General features: G+C 53.7%; 1 protein-coding gene across 6 annotated transcripts in view; it reads right to left on the bottom strand.

Moving 5' to 3' along the window:
* RNF24 (ring finger protein 24) overlaps positions 1-14,449 on the bottom strand; it is a 30,215-nt gene extending 15,766 nt beyond the window's left edge. The window contains exons 1-3 of one of the 6 annotated variants that reach the window (XM_071557046.1): positions 14,372-14,449; positions 12,157-12,279; positions 5,777-5,858 (exon numbers count right to left, since the gene is read on the bottom strand). The gene's annotated coding sequence lies outside the window, so the exon portion shown is untranslated. Of the gene's footprint in view, positions 1-5,776; positions 5,859-8,069; positions 8,258-12,156; positions 12,280-14,371 lie in introns of those variants that run through there. The other 5 variants (XM_071557047.1, XM_071557052.1, XM_071557051.1 and 2 more) reach the window with 5 other exon arrangements.
* Between the last annotated feature and the right edge of the window lie 2,113 nt (positions 14,450-16,562).

The raw sequence follows: 16,562 nt of genomic DNA, 5'->3' as shown, positions 1-16,562 counted from the left end.
AGCCCTGGCCCCGAGCAGGGGTGACACCAGGTATGCCATTCTAGGTGATGCCACGGGCTGAACACTGTGGATTTTGGCTTTCCTGCTGCTTTGCCACATGGATTTGAACTGACCAGTCCTTCTCGGGGTTTTACTTATTAAAAGGAGCTGCTTGCCCCTTTTTTTTCAGATTTTATTATTATTTATTTATAACATCAGTGCACAGAGGGGTCAGAGAGGTGCTCTGCATTATCATACCTAAATACACCCATGCACTGAGTGAAGGGGTGGCTCCTGCCTCTGCAGTTGTAAATAAAACCCCATTTTTAGAAGCACATAACTTGTTTTCAAGAAAAACAACTTCCTCCATAGGGATTCAAAGCAAACTCAAACTGAATCTCCTCTACCATTAACTGGGGAAACTGGATGAAACTGGCAGCCTGAGCCCGTGCAGCATCCCACTGGCCAGGCTGGCGGGGCCAACCCATCTCCAGGAAACACTGAGCTTTGAAAACACAGGAGAGCCAGACACAGGCAGGTTGGAAATCACGAATTTCAGGGAGAAGCGAATGCTAAGCCATGGCCAAACTCCAAGCTGAAATACTTTATCGATGGGACAGATTTCAAGCGGGCGTGAACGGCGTCTCGAGTTTCAAAGGCGTTTCGCAACGTGTTTCAGACAGGTTTAACCAAAAGCGTTATTAACTCGGTTGAAAGTTAAACTGGGAGCAGCTGACAAGAGCTTTCTGAAACAACCCAAGTTGTGCTGCAAAGCGGGGTATTCTTCCATGGAATGATTCCACAACAGGAAGGTTACTTAATGGCTATGACTAACAGGGTAATAGTTAAGAGTAAAGGATTTTTCCAGGTGTTAAGAAGGAGCAGCCAGAGATGCCTGCGTTTAACTTGCAGGCAAAAAAATCCCCCTCGTGAACCCCAAAAGCAAAGTGAAGCCCTGACCTCAAGCAGCTGGAAGGAATTTCCTTCAGCTCCATCTTTGGAGCTGGTCCAGCGCCAGGATCTGCAGCGCTGGGAAAATCAGAGGCAGCTGCAGGGCCAGCCCCACACCAGCATCGCTGTCGCCCCAGAAGTGCCAACACGGCTGCGCTGCCTTTGCCTGGGATGGAGGGAGGGGAATGCCAATGCTCCAGCTGGGAGCGACGGCCTTTGCTGTCCCAAACCAGGGAACAACAGGACTAGGAGTGCAGGGAAACAAAAACTCTTGGCATGCTGCAATTTTATAGGGCTGATGCCACTGTGGGGTTGGTGCTGCATCCAGTGCCAGCTCTGAGCATCAAACCTGACCCACATCCTTCATTCCAAAATCCTGGCAGTGAGTGGAGGTGGGGCGTGAGTGATGGCACAGGGCTTGCCAGCATTAGTTAGTGGGATTAACGTGCTGGGAAGGGGGAGCATCTCAACAAGTCCCTCACACCACAGGGAGAGTTGTATGGAGATCCAGCAAAGCTCAGCCAGGGCGATGCTGCACCACCAGCAGCAACAAAAAGAATTTTTAGGTGTCATACAGAACAAAACCTGCTTGTTTCACCCATTTTGGCTGTGAGTGGGTTTGGGGGATGGTTGGTGGGGTTTTGTTGTGGGCCTGGACAACCAAGAAACCAAACTGACCTCCAGCCAGAAAGCACTTCGGACCTTTGATCCCTCCTCCCCAAGAGTGGATCTGATGCTTTTTTTGAACGGGGATCAGGATATTTCCTGGCTGCATTCCCCGGCTGACCGACACCAAACACAAAACCTTAACCCTCTCCTCTGCCTTTGGGCAGGGGACACAGAGAGATGTGACAGTCTCTCAAAGCAATCAGCCACTGGAAAAGAACAGGGAAAGAAACACCCAGCAGCACAACTGGTACCACTGTAATTTCCAGCAAATCCTTTTGATTCCGGACAGTTTAACACACAAATAATCCCAGAACTTTAAGACTGAAGAGAACCTTTAACTGGGAAAATGTTTTCACGGCCACTGGCAGAGAGACGTGCAGAAATGGGGCAGCTGAAGCTCCCATCACCCAATGTAAAGTCTTCTCCCAGCACTGTTGGAAAGGCAAACCAGAGGTTTGCTCAGGATTGATTTTGCAAGTTCCAGGAAAACAGGCAAAAATAAACAGAAAAAAAAAAGTAAAAATCAATAGCGCTTTTTAATCCGGTCTGGAGGAGGGGGAAGCAGAGTTTGGAGGACAGCCCTGCTTGGGCTCCCCTCAGGAGTGAGAGCTGGAAATCACTTCTCAGGAGGGTCTGAAGTGGAGCCAGCAGGTCCTTCCTCAGAAAGGCGCACACAGGCTGCCCAAGGATGGCTCAACTCACTGCTTGGAGATGAAATAACACTTGAGGAATTTTTCCCCTTTGGCCCCGGGGATTTGTAATTACTTTTTTCCCCCTTTTCCCGGCATGCAGCTCCAACATCATGACCCGCTGAGCTCACTCTTCCTCTGAAAGTGTGGTGGGAAACGATGTGCCGCTGCCTCCTCCTGCCCCCAGCCCTGCTGGTACTCACAGGATGAAAGGAGAAGGCAGCAGCCTCTGGTTCCCTGTAAGGACTGATGGCAATGGGATCCCATCCCTGCCTCTGATGGAGCAGCATCACCCTGCACCACTCAGCTCAGCTGCTAAAAAGTTTAGTAACACACATAATTAAATTTAAGTGCATTTTAGCTCAAAGAGAGCAATGAGAGCACAGACATGACCATGGGGGTGAGCAGTGTCAGACCACACCTTGCAGTTCCCCTGCCCCTAGTGCTTAATTTTGTGGGAAAAATCTTCCACCTCCATTTGTGGCTGCTTTTCCTCGTTTGCAGTTTTCCCCAATTAACAGGTTCCTTGGGGGAAACAAGCTGGAAACTCCATGAGAAACACTCAGCCTACGCAGCTGAAGGGTCAGAGCAGAGAAACTGGCGTAAAACGCTCCAGGGAATTTGAAAATTCCTGGGTGATGACACAGAGCTGGGGGAAGCAATGGGGACTCCCAAAATATCACATCTGGAAGACAAAAATCCCACTTTGATCAAGTCCTCTTCCGGCTGAACCAAAGCCAATTGCTTTTTGCGGAGCCAAAGAGCAACTTGCCCTTTCCACTCCTGTGTATCAAGAAGCAGATGGACTAAACAACTTCCTGAAACCCTTTTCCCCTATGTTTCCTGAGCCCCTTTAAGGGGAAAAACCGTAAGTGCAACAGCCAGGGATCAATAATCCTACAAAATCCTGCTGGAGACAGGCACCCTGCACCAGCAATGGGATCACAGCTGCCACCCCATAGAGGCAGTCTCAGGAGCCAAGCACAAATTGGGAAGTAGGAAGGCAAAATGCTCTCGTTTACATTAAATAAGGTTGCTAGGTTATGGATTTTTGGGAGGGGGGGCATAATCGGAAAGGGCATCCAGATGGCTGTAAAGCCTTGTGGTGGAAAAAACAGCATGAGGCCAGGGAGGGAAGAATTCCTCTTTATGCTGCTGCTGTCTGCTCCTGGATCCTGGATTTCAGTCCTCAGGAATGTTCTCTGTGGACTCTGTTAATTGCCCCATTTATATTTGTGGCAAAAATTCAGGAGAAGAAGGAGCTGGATGCAGAAGAGTGACAAAGTTGGTGACTGGATACCGGAAAAAAGCCACTAAACAAATCCCACAGAGCAGCCATTCCCCAGAGCCCACACTGATCCAGTCAGTTTGTATTTTACAATGCTGAAAGCCCAAAAAAGCCTTTGGGAAAACCCAAACCATCCCAAAATTCAGCCTGATGGGAATTCACACTAATGCCACGTCACTGCTGTTTGCAACTTTTCCTCATACTTCCAAAAAATGAGCTGTACAGTCAGCCTGTCCTTCCCTGGTTTCAATCCAAGTACAGGGACTTAGAAGAGTATTTTTTTACCATTCCTTCTCCATTGCTGAGAGACCAGGAGAGTTTTGCAATGTTTGAGTCCAAATAAAAACCTCCTGGGAGTTATATGGATACAAGACACAAACTGCCTCACTTCTGCAGGACTTCCATAAGAAAGGTGGCGGCAAGGATGGGAAACACCCCAAAATTTAGCTGGAAATGGAGAATGGAACTTTTCCACTGCCAGACTTGCATAGTCAAGGGAGGTGCTTGGAGAGAAACATTCACAAACCCAACATGTGCTTCTCTGTCAGTCTCATCACTGAGAGTGATGCCATGGGATATTGTCCTTCCCTGTTCTCCCAAAACCGTGGCCTGACCTTGGTGGGATGCATAAAGTCAAGGGACCTTAGCACTGGAACAGGCTGGGCAGAGAAGCTGTGTAAGATCCCTGGGAGTGTCCCTGGCCAGGTTGGACAGGGCTTGGAGCACCCTGGGCTGGTGGAAGGTGTCCCTGCCCATGGCTGGGGGTGGAACAAGATGGTCTTTAAGGTCCCTTCCAACTCAAACCATTCCATGATTCTAAACTCCAGGTATACCCATACCCTGGGAATTGTAACCAGGAGGTGATGGACAGCCAGGTGTGAATTTTCAACACCACCTACTCCCACACCAAGTACTCCTAAGTTGAGCCTTCAATACACAGAACCCCAATTTACAGCTGTGTTGCTGATGGTTAACAAAAAAACCCCAAAACAAACCAAACAACTTTTCAGTTACTCAAAATCTCCATTTTTCTTGCAGCCGACTGAACAAAACCTGATAAATATTATCGAAAAGCTTCAAGGCTACAAAGCTAAAAACACCAGTGGGAATCTCAGGCGTGTAAGAGTTTAATGTCAGATCTCTACAAATTCCTGAGTGCTGAACAGCCTTCTAAAAGGGAAAATATATGAGTGGCACTAAAGGGAAGGCTTAGCAACCAGCAGGCTGGCAGCTTCAAGTGGCTTTTTAAAGGTCAAGAGCGAACATGATGTCTGGGAGCCCTCACGTTTCGTTTTTTACTATGATTTAATGATATTTCTGGCCAGCCTGGATATTAAATCACTGCCTTGCCACACATCTTTTAAACCCAGTCTTAATTTAAAGACCTCACCTTCCTATAATATCATTATACACTTTGCTGCCCTTGTCCATCTCCACCGAAATGGTGGGGTCTGAGGGGGAAAAGCTGCACTGAGACGAAACACAAGGAAAGGTCCCACCACTGAGGGGATTTTTGGGAGCAGCATCATTGAAATTCAGCAAGAGAGGCCAGTTTTCCTCTGCTCCGTGGGGGCTGCCATGTTAAATCACATTTGGATTCACAGTACAAGGCTGCTAAAATACCACCGCGGCGCCTATTGGCACATTTCAATGAAAGTGCCGTGGCCTCATTAGTAGAGTGGAAATTATGAGCTTGTCTTTGTATATATTTAAAAGCTTGCCTCTGAAACTATACTGGGCCGGGGCCAGGAATTCCTGGCTCGGAGCTCCTACCACTCGACAGCTCGGGATCACTTTGCTCACACAGGTCAAGCGACCGCACAGCCATCGAGCTGGGAGGAAAGGCGTTTAAAAAACACCTGGAGGGGAAAGGCACTGAGCAACAGGGTTTGAACCAAACCCTCCCTCCTTTTGAGCAGGTTAGGGATCACTCCCAATTAAAGCACAGGGTGCAATTAAGAGGATGCAGGAATGTGGGTGTGTGGAGTTTCATCCTGCTCCCATCATTCCAACACCGGGGTGAGAGCATCCCGTCAACCCAGAAGCGCCGTTCCCCTCTGGGGATGGACCACAAAAGCCTGAATCCTTTGAAATAAGGGGCAACCTCATGAAAGAACATTGTTTTGGGGATCTGATCCTCTCAAGATGTGATTTTGCAAGTCTCCACCAAGGAAAACTCCGGGCTCAGCTCCCCACTTACCCGCACGGGCGCTGTAACGCAGCCAAGCCACGCAAACCCAACGTATCTGCCCAACGACTACCGCGGTTCGGTGCCAGGGACGCTGGAAAAAAACAGAAAAACACCCTAATATTGCACAAAAGTCCAGAGGGAGCGAGGCAGAGGATGAAGACACTGGGGCTTAAACACTTTGATTCACAAAAGCTCCTAAAAATTAGTCCAGGGCTTGGTAACAGCATTGAGATTCCCCTTTTAAAACGTGGTGATGATGTTATGTGGCATAGAAAGAAAAGAGGGGGAGCCTTGGCTAATCCTCACAATTTTATAAGCATCTGAGACACTAATCCGTTGATCTCATTGAAAGGGATTAGAATTACTCCCTGGCCAGGAAATTTAAGAAGTTTTCTACCAGATGTAAACAAAGTGGGGAGCAGCTCGCTGAGACTTCCACCACACAGTGAGGCCTCACGGAGAAATCCGCACCAGTTTTGGGGTGGGAAAAGGGAATTTCCAGCACAGTGTCTCTGAGGGTTGTCTGGAGTGATGTGGGTATCCAAGGCAAGCTTTGTCAGCCCATCCACAGTAGCCCCAAGGCAGGATCCCATCCTGGGCAAACAACCTGCCAGGGCACCATGACCCATCTTTGGGGTCCAACTCTTATGGAAATGATGCTCAAGCTTCAAAAGAAATCCAACCCAGAGCCCTGGCTTGTTCTGCACTGGCTTAGGAAAATATTACTTTAATAGTAAGAAAAAGAGAGGGCAAATTTCTGAGAAGAAAGTAGAGTATTTCATATAAAACCCAAGTTGTGCCCAGCTTGGCAGCAACCTTCATCCACTTGGTGGCAAGGACTTGGGTTAATAAGGTGGGAAAATATAACACAGCATCCTTGCGGAACTCGTCTGGGATCTGCTGCTACCCTCAGAACAAGTAATTCATAATACTGAAGAATAAATTTATTGGTTTAGATGAAGCAGGCAATGTGCAACCTGGGTTGCTCCTAAGTTGGATGTTCTGGCTCAGAATATCAACAGCTGAGATAAATCAAACCTAAAGAAGACAGAAAGGATTCAGGGGATTCTGGTGACGAAAAGCCACTTTTGTTAGAAAACAGAAGTTTTCTAAGAAAGAAACAAAACTTCTGTAAGTGCTTCCTTCTTTCCTCTCTAAAACTCCATCAAAAAAGAAACCTGAAGAGATTCAAGTTCCAACCTCAGTGTAAACCAGGACTCAATTCCATCAGCTTGTCTTAAAAACGCTCCTCGTGGAGGTACCTGATGGGACAGCAGCAGAATCCTTTTTCTCCAGCCCATTTTTATGGATAGTATATAACTTTTAGTCCTTAGGCACAGACAAATACTCGCTTGGCTTTGGGAAGACACTTGCCATCCTCATGAAGCCGAGCTCCGAACTCCCTGCAACACTCAGCTCCCAGCTTTGGCACCCAAAGCTGGAATAAACCACCTGACACTGGGCTTGTCTCCAGCCCCATCCCTCTCACCTGGCTGCAACACATCCCAGCGCTTTCCCATCACCTCCCTGACTCGTCTCTCCTGCTGCACGGCGAAGACGCTGCAGGAGATGGGAGGAGGAGGAAGACACAAGGGGGAAGCCTCGAGGGTGGTCAGAAGGACACAACTCTGCACCCCCCAGGCAAAGCAGCAGCCGAGGAAATTACTCATTTTTCCCACTTTCACTCCCAAAGAGCCGCCCCCAAACAATGCTCAGCACAATGGTGACGGTGTTTCGGTGTGAACGCCAACCGAGAGCGGGGTGAAAGGCTCAGCTGACAAGACATCCAACCACACGAGCTCCAGCAGACGGGCTCCAGCCAGCCCATCCCGATTTACTGAGCCACAAAACCACTCAACGCTGCACAATCCCATCCCACTTTGGACGGCCACCACCGTCACAGCCTCCAAAAGCCTCGTCTTTTATCTCGCACGCCAAGAGAGTGAAAAGCGTGAGCCGAAAAGCGAAAGAAAAACCCCAACCTCGCAGCTGCGTTTAGAACAGAGCCAGGAAATCGCCCCGGGGGAAGCCCAGCCTGGCGACGGGTTTTTATAGGGAACAATGGGAAAACGAGAGTCGTTAAAGCGCCGCGGAAATATTTGCCTGCTCGAGACAAAGCTCTGCGTGGAGAGAAGTTTAATTCGATCCTTACGATACGCCGGCGATTTAATTCCGAGAGCTCGGTGGCGGGGAGAGGCACGACGGTCGGGAGGATTTGTTGTGGCTGGAAGTTGCCAGGTGGGACGCTGCGCTCCCTCCCACCCAGTTCTGATGGATCATTTGGCTTCTCCCACTTTCTTACCTGCCGGGCTGCTGCTCCTGGATTCAAACGGACCGACCGGAGAGCTGACACACCCTCTACTTCCGAGTGTGAGAAGCTGCACGGCTACGGAGCTCTTGTATTTCCTCCGAAATACTCCTATAAGCCAAGAACCTGGGAAACCGAAACCCACTGCTATTCCACAGGCAGGGAGAGCGATAGTGCGACGGCTGGGCTCGGGAGGGCAGCTGCCTCCTGCTCAGCACTTTCAGTTTCTCTCTTCAAACACTCTCCTGGCGCCGTTTCCTCTAAGGCGCTTTGTAAGTGCAAAGCTGCATTAGCGGCGAGATTAATCCTCCGAAGGGATAATAAAATCACAGAATTATGGAATCGGTCAGGTTGGAAAAGCCCTCTAAGGCCATCCAACTGCTAGCCCAGCACTGCAAAGGCCGCCACTAACTAACCCATGTCCCCAAGTGCCACGTCCACACGGCTTTTAAATCCCTTCCAGGGATGGGACTCCACCACTGCCCTCGGCAGCTGTGCCAGGGCTGGACAACCCTCTCCATGAAGAAGTGTCAAAGCTTTACCAAAGTCCAGGCAGACACACCCACAGCCTCTCCCTCATCCACCAAGCAGGTCACCTTGTCATAGATCAGGTTGGTCAGGCAGGACCTGCCTATCCCAAATCCAGGCTGGCTGTGCCTAATTCCGTGCTTGTCCTGTACGTGCTGTGTGATGGCTCAGGGTGATCTGCTCCTGTCACTGGACTGACAGCCCTGTAGTTCCCCAAATCCTCCTTCCAGCCCTTCTTGTAGCTGTCACATCTGCTCACTTCCAATCAACTGGAACCTTCCCAGATAGCTAGGGATGCTGGTAAATGATGGAAAATATGCCCATCCAGTGCAGCAATCCAGTTGCATGAGTCATCCCATGTATCTCTGTGACAGCAACTGTGTCACAGCTTTCCTGATGCACAGTGGCTTCCAGCTCCTCCTTTCAAAGCCCACGCTGGGGGCATTGGTGTAGATGCACTTCAACTGGGTTATCAATTCCAACATCTTTTGGGAGGGAGAAGTCCCAATTCCTATGTGACCATTCTCAGTTGCTTCCATGTTTTCCAGTATATTGATAACCCTCGTGTCTGTGCTGCACACGGATCTCCATCCCCTGCCTCCATGGACAAGGCAGACCAAAGGATATGGATGGTACACCATCCCTCAGACTGGATTATCTGCCACAGAGATCCTTCTCGTCTTGGAGCCAGGAGTATCTCACCTGCTGCCAGCAGCCTTGGTGTCATGTAAACCCACACACAACTGAAAAAAAAGCCAAACTAAACCTGGAGAAGTCTTTCCTGTTTGCTTCTCACATTTACAGTCCCAGAGTTGGAGCAGAAAAAAGCAGAACTTTCCTGCCCAAGCTTCCCATAGCCCAGCCCTCACTCTTCCTGCTTCTCAGCATCTCTCCTGCTTTTTCCACTGGCTGATCCAGCATTAGCTCCACCATCACAGCAAACCAAGACCTGGCAGCCTTTGGCTATGCTGAGGTAGCTGTTTGCAGCTAATCTGGTCCATGAGCTCCTCCTGCCCATCCATGCGTTGCTATTGGGGCTTTTTGCTTCTCTTGGAGCACCGAGGCCGGACTGGGCTCGCCTCCCCTCACCATCCCTCCAGCACTGCATTCATCTGTGAGCAGGACATGGGAGCCCTCCACACGTGGTTGGAACTGTTTAGGTTTGGTTTTGCCCTTTGGTGGCATTTAAACATGCCAGACAGGTAGAAAAATAACACATTGGATGACCTGTGTTATTGTTCCGGGGGGCAACATATCCAAAAGTGATGCAGCTCCATCCCTGCTGCATCCCGGGATGGAGGAACCATTTGCTGCCCATGGAGATGCAGAGGCTTTTCTTTTCCTCAAATCAGGAAGGAAACCACCACCCACAGCTGTGGAGAAACCACGTGGGTTTGGATCCTCTCCTGGAGCACGTTTTCCATGGGGTCACTGGCATTTCTCAGCAAAGCAAGCAGCACCCACCGGGCTCAGGTGATGACTGGGCTCACTTGCAGATAAACCCCGCGTCTCATCATCACTGATGCCACTTCAGAGCCCTGTCAGCGAGTCGGGGTGGGGACATGGGCAGCACAGCCGCTCCCAGCCGAAGTCGGAGCGGTTCCAGGGCAACAGGGACAGGGGAGGGACGTCTGAGCCGGCTGATCTTATCTTGTGTCAACAACACTCAGCTTTATGAGCAATGATTGCAGGAAACAAAAATAAACAAACCCAGCTCGGCCACACCAACCACTGCAGGGACCAGGGGAGCTTCAAATGCCCTCCAGGCTTCCAGCAATGTTCCAGCGTGGCTGAGGATCCCCAGAAGGCTCTGTACCCCCTGCCATGGCCCTAGGGATGGGGCTGCTTGGGTTTATAGTGCAGCGGGAGTCTGATCCAGTGGGAGAGGACCCTGTCTCAGCAATGTCGTCCCAAGGCAGAAGGTTCCAGGTGGTGACGGTGGGAGTGAAGAACGTGAGCACCAGCCATGCCTCTTTCCACCTTTTCCACATCCACGTGGTGTTTTATGGCTGTGAATGAATCACTCACATCTTCTGACACACAAGTCAAACTGGAGGCGACAGGAGGTCGCTGCAAGGGGTGACCCAAGGGGAAACAACTGGAGAGATGGTCCATAAGCACAAAAGCCCTCTCAGCAAAGCCAGGTGTTCTATCATCCCACACATCATTTAGTCCAGGAGAACACTGGAGATCAGTCCTTCTTGGGTAGAATCAGTTCAGTCTCAGTCTAGAGCAGCTCTGCTGCTTCTTCACCTTGGAACTCTCATCTTCCTCTTCCCCATCACCTGCCTTTCCCCCAGCACATGGCCAGGACCAGCCTCCAGCCAAGAACAGTGGCAGCAACCAGCAGTCATCCCCTTATTTCCATTTGGCACAGTCTTCCTCATTTGAAGGTCCAACAGATCCCAGAACATCCAGAGCATGCTGACCCCAAGGTGTCCATCACAGATATCTCCAGTCACACCTGGAGCAAGTGGATCTGAGACTCCTGGGCCACACACACAGAGGCCTCAGCACAGCTGACCCTCTTCCACATCCTGTTCCTTCAAATCTGAGACAGCCTTTGACCAAACGACCACACCAGTGACTCAACCAGCAGACCTGGAGTGTTCAACCCAGCTGGAAAAGAGAAGGAATCCATCCCCAGGATGTGACAGCTTTGGCGTAAACATTTACCAGGGAACAGAGACAAAATTCACAAAGTGAGCTGAGCGGGTGGTGCAGCAGAGCTCTGGGAGGTTGTGGAGAGGATTTCCTTCAGCAGCAAGACAGGGAGATGCAGGAGAGCACCACCACACTCACCTCCAGCAGCGCCTCCACCCACTCAGGACCAGGATGTCACCTGTGGGCATCAGCCCCCTGACTTGGTAACAGGATCACATCATCCCTCCTGCCTGCTTCCCACACGCAGAGCTGGAAGCACTATTTTCCCTTTTTTAATATGTTTTAAATACCTCAATTAGTGCATTTTGGGCTCCTTCCACATTGCCCCCAAGCAGTTCAGTCAGGGGCTCTATCCTTCCATAGCCCATTATTAGCGGGGCACAGGGTTGTTATTTTTCTGGGCCAGAGGCCAAATTAGTGTTTAATTTTTGCTCCAGATGGCACAGCACTTCAGATGCATCAGCTGGAGCATCGAACCTGTATGAATAAAGTAATAGAGCAAACACCCTGATTTACTCAGGGACTGTTTGACACGCTCAAGGTGCTCTGTGTACACCTGTCATAAAAAAAAAGCACTCAAATCCAGGTGATGGTTTTGCTATCAAACCCAACACCTGAGGGAAATGAAACAGAAATAGGAACTTAAACAATAATGATGATGATAATAATAATATAAAACTTGTATTTTGCTTTCTATCAAGTCAAGGATAAAAAAATAAAGCCTGATTTCAGCTATCAGGGCTGAGCCTTGACCTAGGTTTTGTTCACCCTCCTCTGTCCTCACCGTCCCCAAAACCCCAGTCATGCAAATCAGGGTCAAAGTTCTCCAGGAAAAGGGCTGGTGATCCCAGATTTTAGTGTGCTGCTGAGACCTTATGGTTCTGCTCACCCAAGGACGGCACCGGAGGACACTCCAAGATGCTCCAGTTACAATTCCAGCGAATTCACCCCCTTCTAGGAAGCTGCTGCATCCCTCCGGCACAGCCTGCAGCTGGGAGATGTTCCCTGCAAACTAAATCACCCAAAATAACTCAGAACAAGAACAAAAAAAAGACATGGAATAGTCGGTTTATCTGCACACAAAACGCCTCGTAAAACCAGCTGAGCCCGCAAACGCCTGGAAACAAAGGGATTGGGAGGGGGTTGTGCTCGGCTTTGCTCCGTTCAGAGCATCCCGGGGCTGTGAGATCCCGTCCTGGCGGCACCCGAGACAAAGGAAAGCCGGGAGCTGTAGGCAGGAGCCAGCTGGGGAAAACCGGGACGAGGAGGCAGCGCATCGCCCTCCCCGGCAGCTGCGGAGCCGGGCTCGCGTGTTGCCGAACACGTTATCCATGGAAGGAAACTGGAGATCAAAGGCGAGGAGCGTGCCAGAGCAAGATGTCATCCAAACCTCCTGCCAAAGGTGTGCAGGGGAGGGGGGGAAGCAACCCCCAGACACACAGGCTGGCACATCCCACGGAGCCGGCGCCGCTCGTGGGGGTGACCAGCTCCGTGTGTGCCCTCCCCCGTGAGCCCGAGCTCAGACAAAGACGGGCTGAACTAAACAAATATCACACAAAACCGCAGGAGGTGCATTTTTACCCGTCGCCTTTCCGTCCCCGGCGACCCACGCACGTCCCCTGCCAAAGCGGCGGGTGCTGGCAGGGCACGGACGTGCCGGCACGGCAGGAACAGCAGCCCCTGTGTAACTCCAAAAAAGCAGCTTTTCCCATTTCTGCGTGGCTTTTTTTTTTTTTTTAGCTGAAGAAACCCGCAGCGTCCTGTGTCGGCCCCCGGAAAAGCAAAAGGGACGTGTCTGATTCCCAGACAGCTGGTACCAGGAGCAGAGGTGACCTGCGGACCCCCAGGAGCTCCCCATCATCCAGGGGGTACAGGCAGGATGGGCACTGGGGGGGGGAGGGATGTCCCTGTCCCTTTGTGTCACCTCAGCCCCAGTGATGAGGTTCCCAGGGCACGGCCCAGCCTCCGCTGTCCCCTGCTCTGGGCTGTCCCCTCTGCCCCACAGGGGGGACCTTATGGCTCTCCAAAGGCACAGCCCAGACACCCTGAGGGATCTGCAGGGACATGGGAGGCAGCTCCATTGCGCTGTGGAGGTCCCTGCCCCATGGGACTGTGGGGCAGAGAGGGAGGGCAGCCTGACCCCTTGCTGAGGACGGGGTGCCCCTGCCCCACAGGAGAACGGAGCAGGAGCCCTGACCCACAGAACAGGGCACAGGGAGGGGTCCCAGCCCCATGGAGAGGACGGAGGAGGGTCCCTCGCCACAGAACAAGGCACTGGGACACACCGCAGCCTCAAGGAACAAGGCACAGGCAGAGGGTCCTGCCCGAAGAGCGTATGGAAGAGGGGCCTTTCCCCGCAGAACAAGGTATAGGGAGGGGTCCCAGCCCCACAGAACAAGGCTCAGGGAGAGGCCCCAGCCCCACAGAACAAGGCTCAGGGAGAGATCCAGCCCCATAGGGGTCCAGAGGGGTCCCAGCCCCACAGAACAAAGCTCAGGGAAAGGTCCCAGCCCCACAGAAGAAGGCTCAGGGAGAGGTCCCACGCCACAGCGAGATGGAGGAGGAGCCCCGTCCCACAGAGGAACAGAGAGAGGGATGTGCCCAAAGCGGGGACAGAGAAGGTGCCCTTCCCCACAGAACAAGGCACAGGGAGAGGCCCCAGACCCACAGGGGCGCCGGAGAAGGGGCCCAGCCCTACAGAACACGGCACTGGAAGGGTCCCAGTCCCGCGGAGGGGCTGGAGAGGGTCCCTTCCCTACAGAACAAGGCACAGGGAAAGGGTCTGGCCCAAGGAGAGGATGGAGAAGGGACCCTCCCGCACAGAGCACGGCGCAGGGAGAGGTTCCGCCCCACAGCGGGGATGGAGAAGGGACGCTGCTCCCCAGAGGGGGGCACAGGGAGAGGGTCCTGCCCAGAAAGGGAAGAAAGGAGGTGCCCTTTGCCACCAGAACAAGGCACAGGGACCTCACAGGGAGGATGGAGAAGGGTCCCTTCCCCACAGAACGAGGCACAGGGAGGGGTCCCACCCCAGAGGGGTGCCTCGGCGGTGCCCGGCGGGGTCCCGTCCTCCGGCCCCCCAGGGGGCTCCCTCCCCCCGCACTCACCCGCCGCCGCCGCGCTGTCCCGCCGGGGCTCGCGCCGCCCGCACCGCCCGGCCCGGGCAGGACCCGGATGGAGCCGCCCCGCCCCGCCTCGCCCCGCCCCGCCCGGAGCCGGGCACGGCCTCGCCGCAGCCGCTGCGCATGCGCGGACTCGGTAACGGCACGGGGAGGGGCGGGGCCAAGGGACGGGGGGGGGCACGGGAGACAAGGGGGGGACAAGGGGAGGTGACAGGGAGGGGGTGACATGGGTGGACAGGGTAGGAGATGGCACGGGGAGACAGGGACGGGATGGGACAGGGGCAGAGGACAGGGTAGGAGATGGCAGAGGGGACAAGGGGACAGGATGGCACAGGAATAGGTGGCAGGGGACGGGGATGACACAGGGGGACGGGATGGGACAGGTGACAGGGGACGGGAATGACAGAGTGATGGAGGGACCCGGGGAACAGGGGGAGGTGATGGTAGAGGGGGGTGACAGGACTGGGTGTCACGGGTGACAGAGGGGGACGGGATGGGACACGGACAGGTGGCAGGGGAGGGGGGTGACACGGGGGGACGGAGGGAACAGGGGGAGGTGACAGAGCAGGAGGTGACACAGGGGAACAGGGGGAAGTGACAGGGGGTGAAACGGGGTGACAGAGGGACGGGATGGGGCCGGGAGAGGTGACAAAGGCACTGGGGACATGCAGTGACACTGGACAGAGGGTGGCACTGGTGGCGGGGGGATGATGTTTTGGGGACTGGAGGGGACTATGGGTACGGGAGGTGGCACTGGGGACAGGGCGGCACTGGGGACGGGGCTGATGTGGGGACACGGGGTGACCGTGGGAACAAGGGCGGTGGGGACAGGAGATGACACTGGGGACATGAGGTGGCAGCGCGGACAGGACAGGGGTGGCAGTGGGTGCAGATGGGGGCAGGGCATGGCAGCAGGGGCGGGGTGGTGGCGCTGACAAGGCAGATGATGGGGGATGGTGGCAGTGGGGACAGGGTGGCGTGAGGGGTGACGCAGAGGGGACAGGAGGTGGCACTGGGGGAGTGTGCGGGCACTGTTCCTCTCTGCTTATCCCTGCCAGCACCTGCACTCAGCCGGCTGTCCCCATCCCTGTCCCCCTCCCATGGACACGACATCACTTGCGGGAGAAGTGACATCACCGCTAGAGCTGGGATGTGACCCAGCCAGCGTCACCCGTCGGGACGAGCTCCCGCTGCTCCGAGGATGTTCCCAGCGTGCAAGGGAAGCTGATCCCTCCTTCTTCCCGCTCCTTCCCTTCCCAGGCTCTGCCTCAGGAGGGCTGGACGCGTCGGTCCCGGGCGCTGTGACAGCAGGGACATTGGGATGAGCATCCCTCGCTGTGACAGCAGGGACATTGGGATGAGCATCCTGCGCTGGGACAGTAGGGACACTGGGATGCGCATGCCGCGCTGTGACTGCAGGGACATTGGGATGAGCATCCTGCGCTGGGACAGGAGGGACACTGGGATGAGCATCCTGCGCTGGGACAGTAGGGACATTGGGATGCGCATCCCGCGCTGTGACAGCAGGGACACTGGGATGAGCATCCCGTGGTCCCGGGCACTGTGACAGCAGGGACATTGGGATGAGCATCCCTGGCTGTGACAGCAGGGACATTGGGATGCGCATCCCTGGCTGTGACAGCAGGGACATTGGGATGAGCATCCCGCGCTGTGACAGCAGGGACACTGGGATGCGCATCCCTCGCTGTGTCAGCATGGACACTGGGATGCGCATCCCTCAGTGTGACAGCATGGACACTGGGATGAGCAACCCGCGCTGTGACAGCAGGGACATTGGGATGCGCATCCCTCGCTGTGACAGCAGGGACACTGGGATGAGCATCCCGCGGTCCCGGTCTGACGCGGCGCCGTGGAAGGGCTGGCCGGCCCTCCCTGACCTCGGGATTCCTGAGCGATGAGGCAGGGAGCCGATTTGTTGGATGTTTTCTCTGGGTGAAGCCTTATTCCCGCTGTGGGAATCCCCGCTCCGCATGGGAAGGATTTGCCTGAACATGCCTGTAGCCGGAAGTCCTGGGATTGGGAAGGGACTGTGGAGCGGGGCCCCGCGGGGATCCGCTGCCGGCAGCTGACGAAGTGAATTTGGGAAGCAAATGCACTCGGAGATCAAGTTCTGCCGTTCCTCCCACGCTGGGCAGCCTTGGGCACCCGGACAGAG

The sequence above is a fragment of the Pithys albifrons genome, chromosome 5, assembly GCF_047495875.1.
Source record: "Pithys albifrons albifrons isolate INPA30051 chromosome 5, PitAlb_v1, whole genome shotgun sequence".
In the NCBI taxonomy this organism is placed as follows: Eukaryota; Metazoa; Chordata; class Aves; order Passeriformes; family Thamnophilidae; genus Pithys; species Pithys albifrons.
This window is presented reverse-complemented; position numbering and strand designations above follow the sequence as displayed.